Genomic DNA, 15213 nt, shown 5'->3' with positions numbered 1-15213 from the left:
ATGGATGGAGGCAGTTGCTTGTGAAACACATGTTTTGAACAGGTGTCCTACTCGTGCCTTGAAGACCATTACTCCATATGAAGCTTGGTATGACAGAAAACCTTCAGTCAGTTATCTTCGTGTTTTTGGTTGTCTTGCTTATGCTCACATCCCTCAACAGTTACGTGGGAAGCTTGATGATAAGGCAATCAAATGTATATTTGTGGGGTACAGTAGTGGAAGTAAAGGTTATATACTTTACATCTTGCTACAAACAAGATTTTTGAAAGTCGTGATGTAATTTTTGCAGAAACTACTGCTCAACCTATGGTTGCTTTTGATGTACCTCATATGCAGACACATGATGTATTTGAAGGTTTGCTTCCTTCTTTGTGGAGAATCAAGAATCACAATAGGTTGATAATCTTGATCATTCTTTTGATCAGCATGTGACACCTCACGATGTAGAGGAAATTGTGCGTGAAGAGCAAGAAGTTCTCAGGGAAGAAATAACCTTGCCTAAATGGGTTCAAAAAACTTTGCAGGATAGCAAGTTGGATGCACCGTTACCACGAAAAACACGTGATGGTACTACTTTTGGCAGAGAGCAAGTAGATTTGGCTTGCTTTAGCACTCTTTGTGATGCATATGAGCCTGATTCATTTGAACAAGCTTTAGAGTTTTTTCAGTGGAAAGATGCTATGCAGCAAGAAATTGATTCTATTCATAAGAATCATACATGGATCTATGGACTTGCCTACAGGTAAAAAGCCTATTGGTACAAAGTGGGCATTTAAGGTAAAAAGGAAACAAGATGGTACTGTTGACAGATACAAAGCAAAGCTTGTGGCAAAAGGCTATGCGCAACAGAAAGGCATAGATTATGATGAAACCTTTGCTCCTACTTCTCGTGCGTCCACAGTTAGATCACTAGTTGCAATTGCTGCTCATCATGGTTGGAAAGTGCATCAGTTGGATATCAAAACTGCTTTTTTGAATGGTGATTTTCAGGAAGAAGTTTATGTAAGTCAACCAAGTGGTTTTGTTGTAAAAGGTCAAGAGCAAAAGGTATGTAGATTGCGTAAAGCTTTGTATGGTCTCAAACAGGCTCCAAGAGCATGGTATGAGAAGATACATACTTATTTGATTGGCCAGGGATTTCAGAATAGTCCAACAAAAAGTACTTTGTATGTCAAAAAGAGAGATAGAGTTCTCATTATGCTAACACTTTATGTGCATGATATGCTTCTTACAGGCAATACTACAGATGAAATTGAAGCGTTTAAATATGCTTTGAGAAAAACCTTTGAGATGTCTGATCTTGGTTTGCTACATTATTACTTGGGTATTCAATTTGTACAATCAGAGGATGGCATATACATGTTGTAGGCAAAATATTTGCATAAAATTTTGGACAAGTTTGGTATGAAAAATTGTAAACCAATCTCTACACCCGTAGAAACTAGATCAAAGTTGAGCATGCACGATGCTGGAGAACCTTTTGATGTATATACTTACGGAGCAGTGGTTGGTTGCTTGATATATTTGGCAGGCAACACTCATCCAGACATTCAATTTGGGGTTTCACAAGCAAGCAGATTTATGTACAGCCCAGGTATGCATCATTGGCAGGCTGTGAAGCGCATACTTCGTTACCTTTCAGGTACCCCTAATCTTTCCATGTTCTTTCCAAGGGGGGATATGTATGGAAAGCACAGTTCTATGCAGCTTCTTGGTTACAGCGATTCAGATTGGGCTGGTGATTTTGACACATGACATTCCACAAGTGGGAATTGTTTTTTCTTGGGAAATGCATGTATATCTTGGCTAAGCAAGAAGCAACCCACAGTGGCTACATCAACTTGTGAAGCTAAGTACAGGGCAGCTTTCACGACAATAGTTGATTGTGTATGGATACGCAGGTTATTGGCAGATCTTTGTGAGTGTCAACGGACACACACCACCATTTTCACTGACAGTCAGAGTGCTATGGCATTGCAAGGAATCCAGTATTTCATGCAAGAACAAAGCACATAGAGGTTCACTACCACTATGTCAGGGAAAGGCTACATGCAAGGGAGATCACACTAACTTACTGTCCTACACAGGATAACATTGCACATCTATTTACGAAGGCGTTATCACGAGAAAAGTTTGAAGCTTTCCGAAAAGCTTTGGCCTTACTCTCATACACATGATGATCTGCTACCTTGTACGGATTCACACTATCACTACAGGGGGGATTTGTAGACATGTAGTAGTGTTAGTGTGTATACGTGCTTCGCTAGGGGCACTTTTGTCCCACTGGGTTTTTCCCCCTAGACATCTGGTGTGAAAGGACACCTTATCTCTTAGGGTCTCATATAAGCTTTGTAGCTCTGAGTTTGTAAATACTCTATTATTCTAATACAGAGAGATAGACTACAGAGATCTCGTACGCAAGCTCTGTGTCTTCTCCTTCTCCATCTTCTTCCTACTCTAAGCTGCTATCTTCCTTCTGTTTCCTATTTCATTGTCTTCTCCTTCTCCATCTTCTTCCTACTCTGAGTTGCTATCTTCCTTCTGTTTCCTGTTTCATCATCTTCAACAAAAATTGAGTTCCCACATTTTGGGTTAACATCCATGGTTGTCCCATGACATGGATGCAACTACCCCTGCATAGAATCTTGTGTAGCCATTGTACCCATTGTTTCACTACCCTATTGACAACATCTATCTCCTCCTCTCCTCCTCCTCTCTTGCCTTTTCAAACTCAAGTATGTTGTCAATGGCACTACTGACAACCACCAAGTTATGCCCTCCTCCTCTCTTGTCTTTTCAAGATAATTGTGTTGTCAATGGGACTATTGACAACCACCAAGTTATGCACTCCTCCTTTCTTGCATGTCCAAGGTTCCACATAGGTTGTCCCCATATAATAAAGGATGGTGATATGCCCTATCTCTAGTTGTCTCTAGTGTGACACAAGCATGATATAGAGGTAGGGAGACATTATTAATATTATGCAATCTATTATGATTGAAACTCTTCATGAGAGAGAGAGAGAGAGAGAGAGAGAGAGAGAGAGAGAGAGAGAGAGAGAGAGAGAGAGAGAGAGAGTGGAAAGAACCTTATTATGAGCCAAGCAGAGAATGATTCAATCAGTGTCATTAGAAGAAGAGGTAGTGGTTGGAATGAAGAAGGTGGGCTAGAGTGAGAGGGGAAAATACATTACCAATTGTCATCCTAATCATCATCAACATTTTGGGAGAATGTTGGTCATCTACATCCCTCCAAAGTGATTGTGGTCATGACTTGTAGCAGTAGAGTCTTACCTCTAGTGTAAAGATTAGGATTAACCATTCCAAGTCTCAAGCATTAACCATGTCGATTTGTTGTAAGGTGTATCTAACATCAGCAAATCCAAGTATCTATATCTATTGTAAATTTGTATTAATCACAAAGTGGTATTGACAAGCTTGTATCCTCATTATTAACTTGCTTATGAAAAAGCACATAGTTATGTGGTTAAAATTTTGGGAATTGGTTTATTAGGAAATATCTTGGAAGATACATGCATTTGGATGAAATGGAAAAAGGCAAAGTGATGAAAAGTGGTAGCCCTGGTGAGGGAGGCAAGTGGCAAAGGAGGTTGCACAAACATGGAGGCTGCATGAATGAGGAGACTGCCATGCGGTGGTGCAGGTGTAGTGTGATTTCTTTTAATCATGCAAGGCTCATATACTAGGCATGCCTCTTGCGCTACAATGGTTTAGGCTAGTGTCTTTGTCTAACATTCAAGGTTTTGAGCTCAATTGTGAGCCATTGCTACAGAGTGCGATTGAATAAAATAAGACTTGCAGACAAATTGAATCTCCAAAAATTTGTCTAATAGGAATATGTGGATTGTAGTATGTTTGCACCACAACCAAAAAAAAGAGAAAATCAAAGATACTTTAGTAGATTCTCTCTCCCTCTCGCCTGATCAAAGCCTTTGCCTCTTTTTCTATTCCCGGTGCTTAATATCTCTCTCTCTCTCTCTCTCTCTCTCTCTCTCTCTCTCTCTCTCTCTCTCTCTGTGTGTGTGTGTGTGTGTGACTAAGTGTGTGCAAGGTGGGGCCAAGGAGAGGGCACAATATGTGTCTCCACGAGGGAAGAGTTTTGGGACAAAGAGGTTGCAAGGATAGGGTTTGGGGGAGGCACCTCTCCACCTGTGTGTGTGCAAGGTGGGGATGAGGGCACAGAATAGCAAGTGTGTCGCATGAGGTAGAGCTTTGACTTGGATTTTCAAAGGCATGGCCATCTTATTATTGATTGAATTTATTTTTGTTTGATCCAATAGGTGCTACACATTTTGAAGAATCAACAAAACTTCTCTCTTTCACTCTTAAATAAAAAGTGATGCCATTTTTCAAGCTTTGCATGAGGTGCCATTTTGGGACTGCTCTCTCTCTCTCTCTCTCTCTCTCTCTCTCTCTCTTCTCTCTCTCTCTCTCTCTCTCTCTCTCTCTCTCTCTCTCTCATTCCGAAGTTTATAATCAAGGTAGGCTGCACAAAAAAAGAAGCTCGCATATAAAATGCACGCAACATAGTTTGCCAACCCCAAAGCCTACTAGAACATTCATGCTCATTAGTAGCAAACAATTTCATGGTCACCTAGATCAAATGGCCATAAAACACATGCTACAACTTCATAAAGTTAAAGCACCCAAGTTAATGTTTCCGACATCAAACCATGGAATATATATGCCATCTATTCCCCTTGGAAATAAAAAATAGTATTCACAAATACCATATATAGAGTCTCCTCACTCATCATATCATGGACATCATCCTTTACCATCCCCTTAAAAATGGCATCAACCTTTTCATCAAGCATCATCATATACTTATGCATAACCAAATCATATTCTTCACCCATTAAAAAAAAATCATTCATTTCAAAAGTGTCCAGCTTAAAGGTAAGACATCTTCTACACATAGCTTAATCTCCTTAGCAAAAGAGGATCTAGAAAGTTACCATGAACCATATTATCATTACGCATCAAATTACATTTCCATGGCTTCCCACATAGCCTCAAGAACCATCTTATGCACTTCATCATTGACAGCATGGCTACCTACATCATCATAGATAGAATCATGAAATTACTTATGGATAGTCTCCTCATTCCAAGGTCCACAGCATGTTCAATAGCAACATCATTTTTTGTCGTAGACCCAACCATACAATATACTTGAGAAGCCTCTTCTTGGGTATAATCCTCTTGCACATGAAAAGCTTTGTTGATGTGCAAGTCCTTTTCAACTAAAACATAAAGGAGAGGGGCAATCTATATCCACTTTAGCATCATACAAGCTCCTCTTCCAATGCACGTGCATATAGTAGACATGACATTTATGGCATCCATATCTTGATTCTCATCATGATCCTTTTTTGGAACTTCACTAATTTCATTCTTTTCCTTTCCATTCATTTTCACATCCATCGAAACATCATCTTTGCCATGTGAAGCACCATTAAGTGGAAAAGACAACAAGGATGACATGATTTGTACATTCTTCTTATCATCTTTCTCCTCATTATATGCTTGTTGTTCTTTTGCAAGACAAACACCATGATATAATATTGAATTAGAGGCTCTCTTTGTATATACATCAATGCATGGAGAAACCTTTGGCTTCACATCACATGCAATCCAAGCCCTCTCAATCTCTCTAGTGTCCATTCCTCATGCTTTGCAACCTTTACTACATCCTCAAATGTAAGCCACCTTTTTAGCTCAACTTTGAATCTCAAATCAACCCTTAAGATTAGCATAAACATGGTCAATTCAAGCATAAGAGGAGGACTCATTTCTTAAAACATTACAACATTTTCTCCATAACTCATTAAACTACCTCACATGCATATCCATTGTTTCATGTTCACCTTGCATAAGGCTCTTGACACAAATACCTACCTTCTCTAGATCCTCACCTTCTTAAACCTCTCAAGAAAATCCTTCTTAATTGCATTGTCAGTCATCACCATGGAGATCGAGATGATTTCAACTACAATTTATATTCATTGTACCATGTCCTTGCATTCTCTTTCAAGCAAAAAGTATATATATATTCAGCATAACCAATGGATCTTCTTGATTTGTAATCAAACAAGAAAACTCCATCTTTTCAATGAATGCATCAACATCCTCGCTACATTACCATAAAAAATTGGAAATTCTGCTATCACATCAATCAAAACCTATAACTTGAAGGTCACGTGAAAGAGTTTTGCGGTGGAGGGCATCAAAACACTGTTAAGAAAACAAGAACAAGGGGCACCTCTACAACAATGTATCCCAATAGTCCTCAATATGCAAATTCATCACCACAAACCATATCAAAATAACTCCACAAAACCACAAGTCAAAGACAAGTGATCCCGTGGGAATTTACAAGCACATGCCAATTTAGAAGACCACCATGGAAACTAGGAAGAAGCACCTGCCCTAGCATGGATTTACACCACATACCAACCAATGCACTTGAAAAAAGATCTTCTCCATTTTGAAAAACCATAATTTCAAATTTTACATATGTCACAAAGCATGTAAGCTTTCACAACTTGCTCTAGATCAAATTGCATGCAGGCTACCATATCATGTACCCTGCAGGGAACATACTATAGCTTCTAAAGAACAAATCCAAAAGGGATGCTTTCAAGGTTAAAAAAAATTCTAATTTTTTTACAACAAATTTTTTTAAGATGTCAATGTTTGAATCTATGCATTACTATGTGAAAAATTGATGCAAACAACATGCTATATAGCACTACTACATAGAGAGAAGTTAGTTGAGGGCAAAAGAATTATAACGACAAAAAAACTACAAAATTTTGATAATAAGATACCACAGTGCTTGCTTAAAACTCACATCTCATATACATAGATTAGGGGCATATAAAAAAAAAATCAAACTGCACACTTGCCCCTATAACGGCTGACCTACTAGCTGGTGACTTGACGCACATGTACATGTGCCTAACATACCAAGCTAAAAAGGCCACAAACTAAACTCATAAAGACTCTCATATAATTCCATGGCATCACCATATCTACGATAAGTACAAAAAATGGATCTTCAAAATAGACGTTTAGGTTTTTGGTTGAAAAATTGTAAAACCGGATGTCTACTATAGTTTCTTCTTGGTCACTCAAGTTATCAGAGCATTCATTGTCTACGTCATCCTCTCGTGCAAAATGCTCCGAAGAGTCATAAAACTCTTCAACCTCTTGTTTGATCAATCTATCACCCCTGGGATGTTCTAAGGAAACCTTTCCTAGATTGTATTGACCATAAAACACAAAACCACATCATATCCATCCTTATCGTAGAATTTTGTTGTGGGACCATCTGAGATAGCACACACATCTAAGGTTTCTAGAATATGAGTCCATTACAATGGCTCTAATGCTTCCTTCGAGAAAGGTTCAGGAATATATATGTCATCTTCAAGCGCCCTTTCCAAAATACACTCTTCTCTTAAAAACTCTCCATCTGCTCTCGCGCTACCTACATTTGGTCACGTGGTAGCTATCTCGCCTTTGCTGCCAGCTATATCCTCTTGTGCCCTGCCACCTGCCTCCTTTGTAAAATTTCCCTCGCCGTCCACCTACCACAAGTTGCTTGCCATCTGCCTATGACACCTGGTAGGTCTCTACTTTTCCACTTTGATCACAAAAGGGTATCTTTTAAGATCCCTCCTAATTTAATACACTTCAAAATTGGAGCAACTTACTGACGTACTAATGGTGCACCTACTACAGGCTCTATCTTTACAAAAGTCCAATAGGTAGGAATATCCCCGCCCCCCAAAAAATAAAATAAAAATCAATCTCATGCCGTATTCGTAACTCTACACATGAGGCCTCCCCCTCCTTGGATGGCCCCATGCCTTCTTTCTCTTGCTCCTAACACACACACTTCTCCTCTTCTCCCCTCTCTTTCTACAGCATCCTGCAATCATTGCATTCCAAGAGACGATGTTCCAAATAAGAAGATCCTCAAGCACTTGTTGTGATTTTTAAAGTTTACCACACTTAATATACATGTCAGTCAAGGCATTTCCAAGCACGTCATTCTTTATCAACAACCCCTAACTAACAATATCATCCTCAATTCTTTTGCCCAAATCAATCAACATCTGCATACTACCACATCCCTTCAAGATGCATGTATAGGTGATTGCAACTAGAGAGGCGCCCTCGTTTTGCATCTATTAAAAGGAGTCATACCCTTGTTGGGAATATCTTGCAATTGGTGTGCGTCAAGATAGAACCCCTCAGAGGAACCTCCTCGAGCACTTTTGTGCTTTCTAAAGTACACCCATATTGGCAAACATGTCAACCTAGGCAGTACCAAAACATAGTTTCTTTGCAATAGCCCCTAGCAAACAATATCATCATTAATTTTGACGGGTAGCATTAGCATCTTGCATAATGCCACATGCCTATAAGATGCAAGTGTAGGTGATTTCCTTCCAAGAGAAACCATCCATCGAAAATAGAGATTGATTCTTCACACACACGATGAAAAAAAGGGGACCTAGAGTAAGGATAAGTGATTGCAACCAGAGAGATTCCCTTGCTTTGTATCCATGTGATTTCATTCAGAGAGATGCCATCCATAGAAATAGAGATTGAGGCTTCGTGTGCACGGATGATGGAGAGCCCCCCCTTTTTCGTAGATGCTTAGATTTTATTGCAATGAGTGGCTAGGCCTATGTGTCTCTATCTTGGAAAATCACTACCAATTAGATGGAAGGTGAAGGGAAAGCCGAACAATCACTGATTCACTTGTGATGTGGAAGAGATAGAGGTCCACCTCACACTGGGTAACCTAGCCCCAATGCTTGGTAACAAAAAACCTTGTAAAAATGACCCTCACAAAAGGAGGTCCTAGAGACACGACTAGCCAAAGTCTCAAAAAGGGCTCTTCCAGTCCAAGTCTGAAAAATGATCAAGACTGCCAAAACAAGCCAAAATTGGCTCCATAATGGTACAATGGAAGTATCCACAACACAACGTACATATGTCATGAAATCAATGCAAATGTATTGTATGCACATAAATAGGCACCAACAAACGTGCAAGAAAAAACCACAAAACTCACTTCCCTATGGGGAGTAAAATGCTCTCAACAGAGCATAAGCACTCTTAAGTGCTAGTCACACATAAACCATGTGCATCCAAACTCCCATTAGAACTGTACTGGTTGTTTCACTACCAAAGATTCTCAAAAATTTGTTGTGTCAAAAGAGCATGTGACTATCCCTTTGCATGTAAATATGTATCTAAGAGGTGTCTCTACGAAGCCATGAATGGCTATGCATAAGCAGTACCATAGAGAACATACATCATGGACAAAATGCACATATGGCAATCCAAAAGATTGCTCTTAAAGATGCATAAAATTGCTACTAATGGTAATCTGTAACCTATCGCCTACTGAGAAACTCTTTGTCTTGCTCTCTACGGAGTGTCTGTGAGAATTTGGACTCGTTGTTGAAGCCAAAAATTGGAGTGTGTGTGTATGTGTATCCAATGCTGAAAATGTCAATTGAAAACTACCTTCTGGTGTGCTACTCAAATTGAGATTCTAAGAGCATAAATGGCTTTGAAAGGGGGGGCTAAAACCTCAAGATGCTTGTTGGGCCAGCATGACGAAGAAGCTACAATAATAATCAAAACCAAAATCTGACCTAAAATTGCATGCATGTGGACATGAATTCCAACTCTCTCTCTCTCTCTCTCTCTCTCTCTCTCTCACACACACACACACACACACACAACACACACACACACACACACACACACACACACACACCACCGCACACACACACACATCACACACACACACTACACACACACACACACCCACACAACACACGTACTCTGAGATTTCTATCTATTTCCTACACAAAATTATAGTACTCCAAGCTTAACTTCACTTGCAACACAACGAACTGTCGACTGTCAATTTGCTCTAGATAGACTTAATCCCGATTAGCTATGATTGACCCTTACCCACTCCAAAGAGGATTTTCACGCATTTGACAGCGAGGAGGAAACCCAAACTCTGATAACAATCGTTGAGTGCATGTCGGTGCATGCAAAGTGCAAGTGAGGTTGAGGAAGGAGATGATTGCACATAGTGTTTATGGAGCTCATCGTGTGAGGATTAACCCCTCACCTCTTCTTCTTAGATCAATATTACAAAAACTTTAGATAAGGTTAAGCACAGTTACATTGAAGGAAGGCCGGCTAGTTTGCATGAACACTAACACGAGATAAGGATGGTGGTCGGCTCCAGCCCGTAGGGCTGCCACTTTGCTGTGGGTCAAGGTCTCCAAGCGTGTGGAGAGGCCCTCGCAAGGTGGCCATCTGCCTACAGATGAAACACTCTATTCGGGAGGCACAGAGGATACATATGTGGATATGGGAGTGTCTACACAAACGTTCGAATACAGCTTATGATAATAAGCATGCATATATTTCTATACACTATTGCATATATAGATATACATATCTGCATTTGATATACGAACAGTTAAACTGTAGTTATTAATACATGTGTGTATATATGTATGTGTAAATGTCCTACGCAAACACATGTATGTGAGAAAGAGAAAATATACACATAAATTTTGCACATACACACAGATACATATATGCACATATGTGTGCATGCATGAGTATGTGTTTAGGTACATAGAAAAATGCATACATCCACACATACACACATATTCTAGTATGTATGTGTCTTTTCCATGTGTACACGGATCTATCTACGTATGTATGTGTCTTTTACATGTGTACACGGATCTACGTATGTATGAATTCAAATATAATGGTACAATATGTACAGAGAGCCATGACCATATATGTTTCATTGTGAGCATCCAAGTGCATATTTTGGGAACCTGGGTTTCACACAAAACACAATTGCAAGTGGCCACAGGCAGGCGTGTATATGTGTGTGTGTGTGTGTGTGTGTGTGTGTGTCAGAGAGATCAAAACAAACCAAATGAGCAGGGTCACTTATACGTTTCTCTCGAGGTAGCAAAATTGTAGGTGAAGGGAGTTGAACAATGCGACCGGTGTTTCTCAGCAGCGGAGGGAAGACTAAAGAGCTTCTCTGCCAGTGCCTGCAGGCCTGCTCGCCCCTTTCAAGACACTCCCGAGTTATCTCCTCCATGTCACAACAGGTGAATCAGGTGATGGTGCAAAAAAACATAAATGTGGATGTGCAAACAGACGGGGAAGACAGCCCACTTGGAATGGGAGGAAGTGATATTAGCATTTCATGCACCTGCTACGAGCAAATTACCCAGGTCCACGAAAACTTCATGTAGCTCCTCCATTCAAATGAAAAACCATAAACCTAAGGCAGCTTGGTGACAGTGGCCAATGTCTGCCAAAAACCGGTAATGTATTTTAAACCGGGCCACATACTTGCTCACACCAAACCTATCTGTCATACTGGTGGTTCTTTTTTCCGATGGGATGCATCAACAGCGGATTACACTCCCATCGTCGATCCCTTGACTTCCTCAGTGTCACTTACGGACGAGGAAGTGCGGGCACAAAAGCAGGGGCGACTGAGGACGTCGAATGCTGAAAAGTAAACGAGGACAAAGGGGGGAGTAAACAAGAGCTTACTTTATAATGGTATTAGTTGGCAGATGTTTCAACAAACCACACACACCTGAATGGTTAGCTCGCCAAACAAGCATGAAGAGGATTTTGACTCTTGCAAGACATCTAGTGCATGCTGTATAGGTGCAGGAAATTATTTTTGTTGAAAAATATGTGATGTTAGTGACAAACCTTGAAATTGTTTACAAGAAGACTTGAAATCTAGTAACTCTTGTTTGAGCATCAAAATCAAAATTCAAGCTCAAATTTCATATTTGAATCCTCATACATACACACCACAACTGAGCTAGAGGAAGTTTTCGAGGTAAAATGGGATTCAAAGTGTCACATATGTATAGATACATATGTGTGTGTGTCCTTGTATGACTACATAACCTATTACCATACACACTAAAAGATCATAAACCAACACACCAACTTTCACAATCATATGCGTATAATACACCTCCGTATAATGCCCTCAAAGTGTTCAGCAAACAGTACATAGTCCGGCATGGTTAAAAACAACAAGAACTAAACACATAATTAAAATAAACAGCCTTTGTTATCAGGCATTGAGAAACTATATCCTAGAGAGCAGACACCAGCCTGCAAGTAAGTCCCTACACGCACAGAGTCCCATATAACCATCCAGGTATATAGCTTCAAGCACTCAGACAATAAACAGCTCATTGGATTAACAGTAAACACCTGCAACCAGGCTTTTACATTTTGTATCCTCTCTACACAACCTGCATAATGTACCCTGAGGACTACCTGTCCTCAACATAAATCATTACGCATCACTGAACATCATCAGAACCAAAAAAAGTCCTCATCACTCTACAGCGAGCCCATAGTCTCATGTACAGTATCATACGTACCATGACCACATTCAAACAGATCTACATCTGAACTCTTCAGCACGGCCTGTCCAATCAATATATATAAAATGAATACAGGCAACATTCAAACAATAAACAAATAAAAGCAACAAGAGTAGCAGGTGTACCTGGTAGACAGGTCTTCTTCAATGTCAAACTTCGCCGCCTTTCCAATACAGAGAAATATTTGGACCTGTTCAGGCAACATAGGCCCTCTATGAAAATAAATTCTCCCATTGGCGGCCTGCAGTTCAGCCAATTCTTTACCTGCGTGCACGTGCTGCGAAAGAATGTTGTATATAGTATGGCAGTGCGCTGCTTGCTTCCGCACATCTTGCAGTGGAATATTGGTGTGCTTCTCTACGCAAGCAGCCAAGTCCGGAGACCACTTGAGGATTTTTTCCCACAAAATGGAAGCTTTGTTTCCTTTAGCACGTGTATATGTTGCAAGGACCTCCTGCATTCTCTCGAACAACCCACGTGTATTGTTCAAACCCTTGGATCTAAGGAGGTCTACCTCCAAATATGCGATCTCCTTGTTCGATACTCAATGGCCTCCTTTTGATATTCAATTTCTTTCTGTTTCTGTTTCCAGACCTCCTCCTTCTGTTTCCAGGCCTCCTTCTCTAAACAGAACACGTCCATGAGGCCTTGAAAAAGTTCCTTCCCGGAACTTGTGACATGCGGCTCCAAGGCCGCGAGCAGCTGACTGGATGATCGCGGATGCAATTGACCACCGAGCTCCTGCTTATGGCAGAAGCCTCTTGAAGGATGCAGCAGGGCCCCCAGGCGGCGGATAACCTTGCGAGACGCCATTCTCCTGCAGAAAAACCGGTTCAAACCCTAATCCCTAAACACGCTCTATCTCTATGAGAGTGAGAATATGTCCTCAAGAGACCAAACTGTCTCGGTACAAAAAAAAAAAAGGGGGAAATTACCAAAATACCCTATAATTTTTGGAAATTCCCAATATACCCCTCAAATTTCAAAAATTCCCAAAATACCCTTGTATCTATTTTCGTTGGATCTTCAAGATTTTTTAATCTTTATTCTTGTTTGACAATTGAGATCGGTTTTTGAGTGCTTAGCATGTAATTTTTTTGCAAATCACCTCCAAAAAAAAAGGTAATTATGTCTAAAAATATTGAAGAAATTCATCTCCAAAGCCTACATAACCAACTCATTTAGCATCTCGTATGGTAGACAATCACTCTTCTTATGAAAAGCTACAAATTTTTTGTTTTTGAAGAAATTTACTCTCACAATCAAGGGAATTTCGGAAAATTTGAAGGGCATTTTGGAAATTTATGACAAATTATGGGGGTACTTTGGGAATTTTTGAAATTTGGGGTATTTTGGGAATTTCCACAAATTAGAGGGGTATTTTGGTAATTTTCCCAAATAAAAATGAAATAAAGAAAAATAAAAGCTAAATAGCTATTATCATGGTTCACAACTGTTTAGGGTAGTACAATCCGAGTGTATGAACATCAATGTTCGAGGATATCCGGCATTGGGCTCTATTATCCGAGGATGTCCAGCATCGGGCGTTGTCCGAGGATGTATTGCATCGGTCACTATAGAATATTGTCAATGTCCGCCATGGTAAGTACCTTTACTATCAAGCTAAAGTGATCCATATCATCTACTGTAATCTCTGTCAATGTTGTGAAGTACCCCCAATTGTGGGCGTCTAGATCTCCCTAGCTCAGTAGCCTCTGGGCTTTGTTGTGTGGTCTGCCCCTCTGTCTGCCAGTAGGTGGTCTAAAGAATTTTGTAATCTACCTTGAGATTGTCTCTCTCCTGATCTCCAAAGTAGCAAAGTCAATGAAATCGCCCCTGTATCTCATGATATACAAGACAGGGACATATGTAATGTAGCTTTGTCTCAAGCTCCAAATGGCATAGCCGTCATATCCTATCCTCTGTAGATATCCCCCTAAACCTGCGAGTCTTGACCTCAAGCTGATGTGAAGAGGTGCGTAGGTGACCAATAGCGCACCGTATCCCCCGAGATAAATGTGTTTCCATGTAACTAGGTCTAGTCACAAACCCGTCCTCCGTCAGATGGAGAAGATTCTCTCTACAAGAAGCCATCTTCATGCCCACTCTCGTGTCGGCTAAATCCAAGTCCTCCTGGCATCGAGCTGAGATAGGTCATCCTGATGGACGAATGAGTTTGGCAATCTTTCTGCCCGTAATAGACATAGAGGGTGCACCATCCAAAGAATACTAGGCAATCTATCCATATTGAAACCGTGCAACTCAAACCATGATGTTATCTTTCCATACCAATGAGTAGTATCCCCCTGCAATGCTAGCTGTCAGGAAGACTCAAAAGCTAAACGAGCATATATGTGTCTGGGGAGGTCCCATAAATTGTTCAAAAAAGAAACTGATATGGTGAGTGCCTCGACCACAAGTGAAGATGCAGCCAGCCCTGCTCTGATAATCTCATGTGGTACTAAAGCCTTAACTCTTATCATCCAAGAGATCATAGAAACCAAAGGCCTCTCCATACATCTCCACCCATCAGTGCTACCAGATCTGCTATTGTGGTCCATTGAATGTCCCCATATCTAGGCTCCATAAAGCATAACTAATGCCACTAAAGTATCAAAGAGCCATAGCTTTGTTTGAGGTTCTTGGAACGAAACCTTCGAACACATCCTCTCTAATTTGCCTAGGGT

General features: G+C 40.4%; 1 pseudogene across 1 annotated transcript; it reads right to left on the bottom strand.

Annotated features, from left to right (window-relative positions):
* Nucleotides 1-12315: 12315 nt before the first annotated feature.
* Nucleotides 12316-13416, bottom strand: LOC147464721 (uncharacterized; annotated as a pseudogene). The gene is made up of 3 exons (XR_015187755.1): nt 12791-13416; nt 12652-12716; nt 12316-12569 (listed from the first exon to the last, which is right to left on the bottom strand). The product of XR_015187755.1 is annotated as an uncharacterized LOC147464721 (transcript).
* Between the last annotated feature and the right edge of the window lie 1797 nt (nt 13417-15213).

This window comes from Adiantum capillus-veneris, chromosome 1 (assembly GCF_014529385.1).
Source record: "Adiantum capillus-veneris isolate H3 chromosome 1, ASM1452938v2, whole genome shotgun sequence".
NCBI classification, from domain to species: Eukaryota; Viridiplantae; Streptophyta; class Polypodiopsida; order Polypodiales; family Pteridaceae; genus Adiantum; species Adiantum capillus-veneris.
The sequence above is the reverse complement of the archived record's forward strand: the minus strand, read 5'-3'. Positions and strand labels throughout refer to the sequence as shown.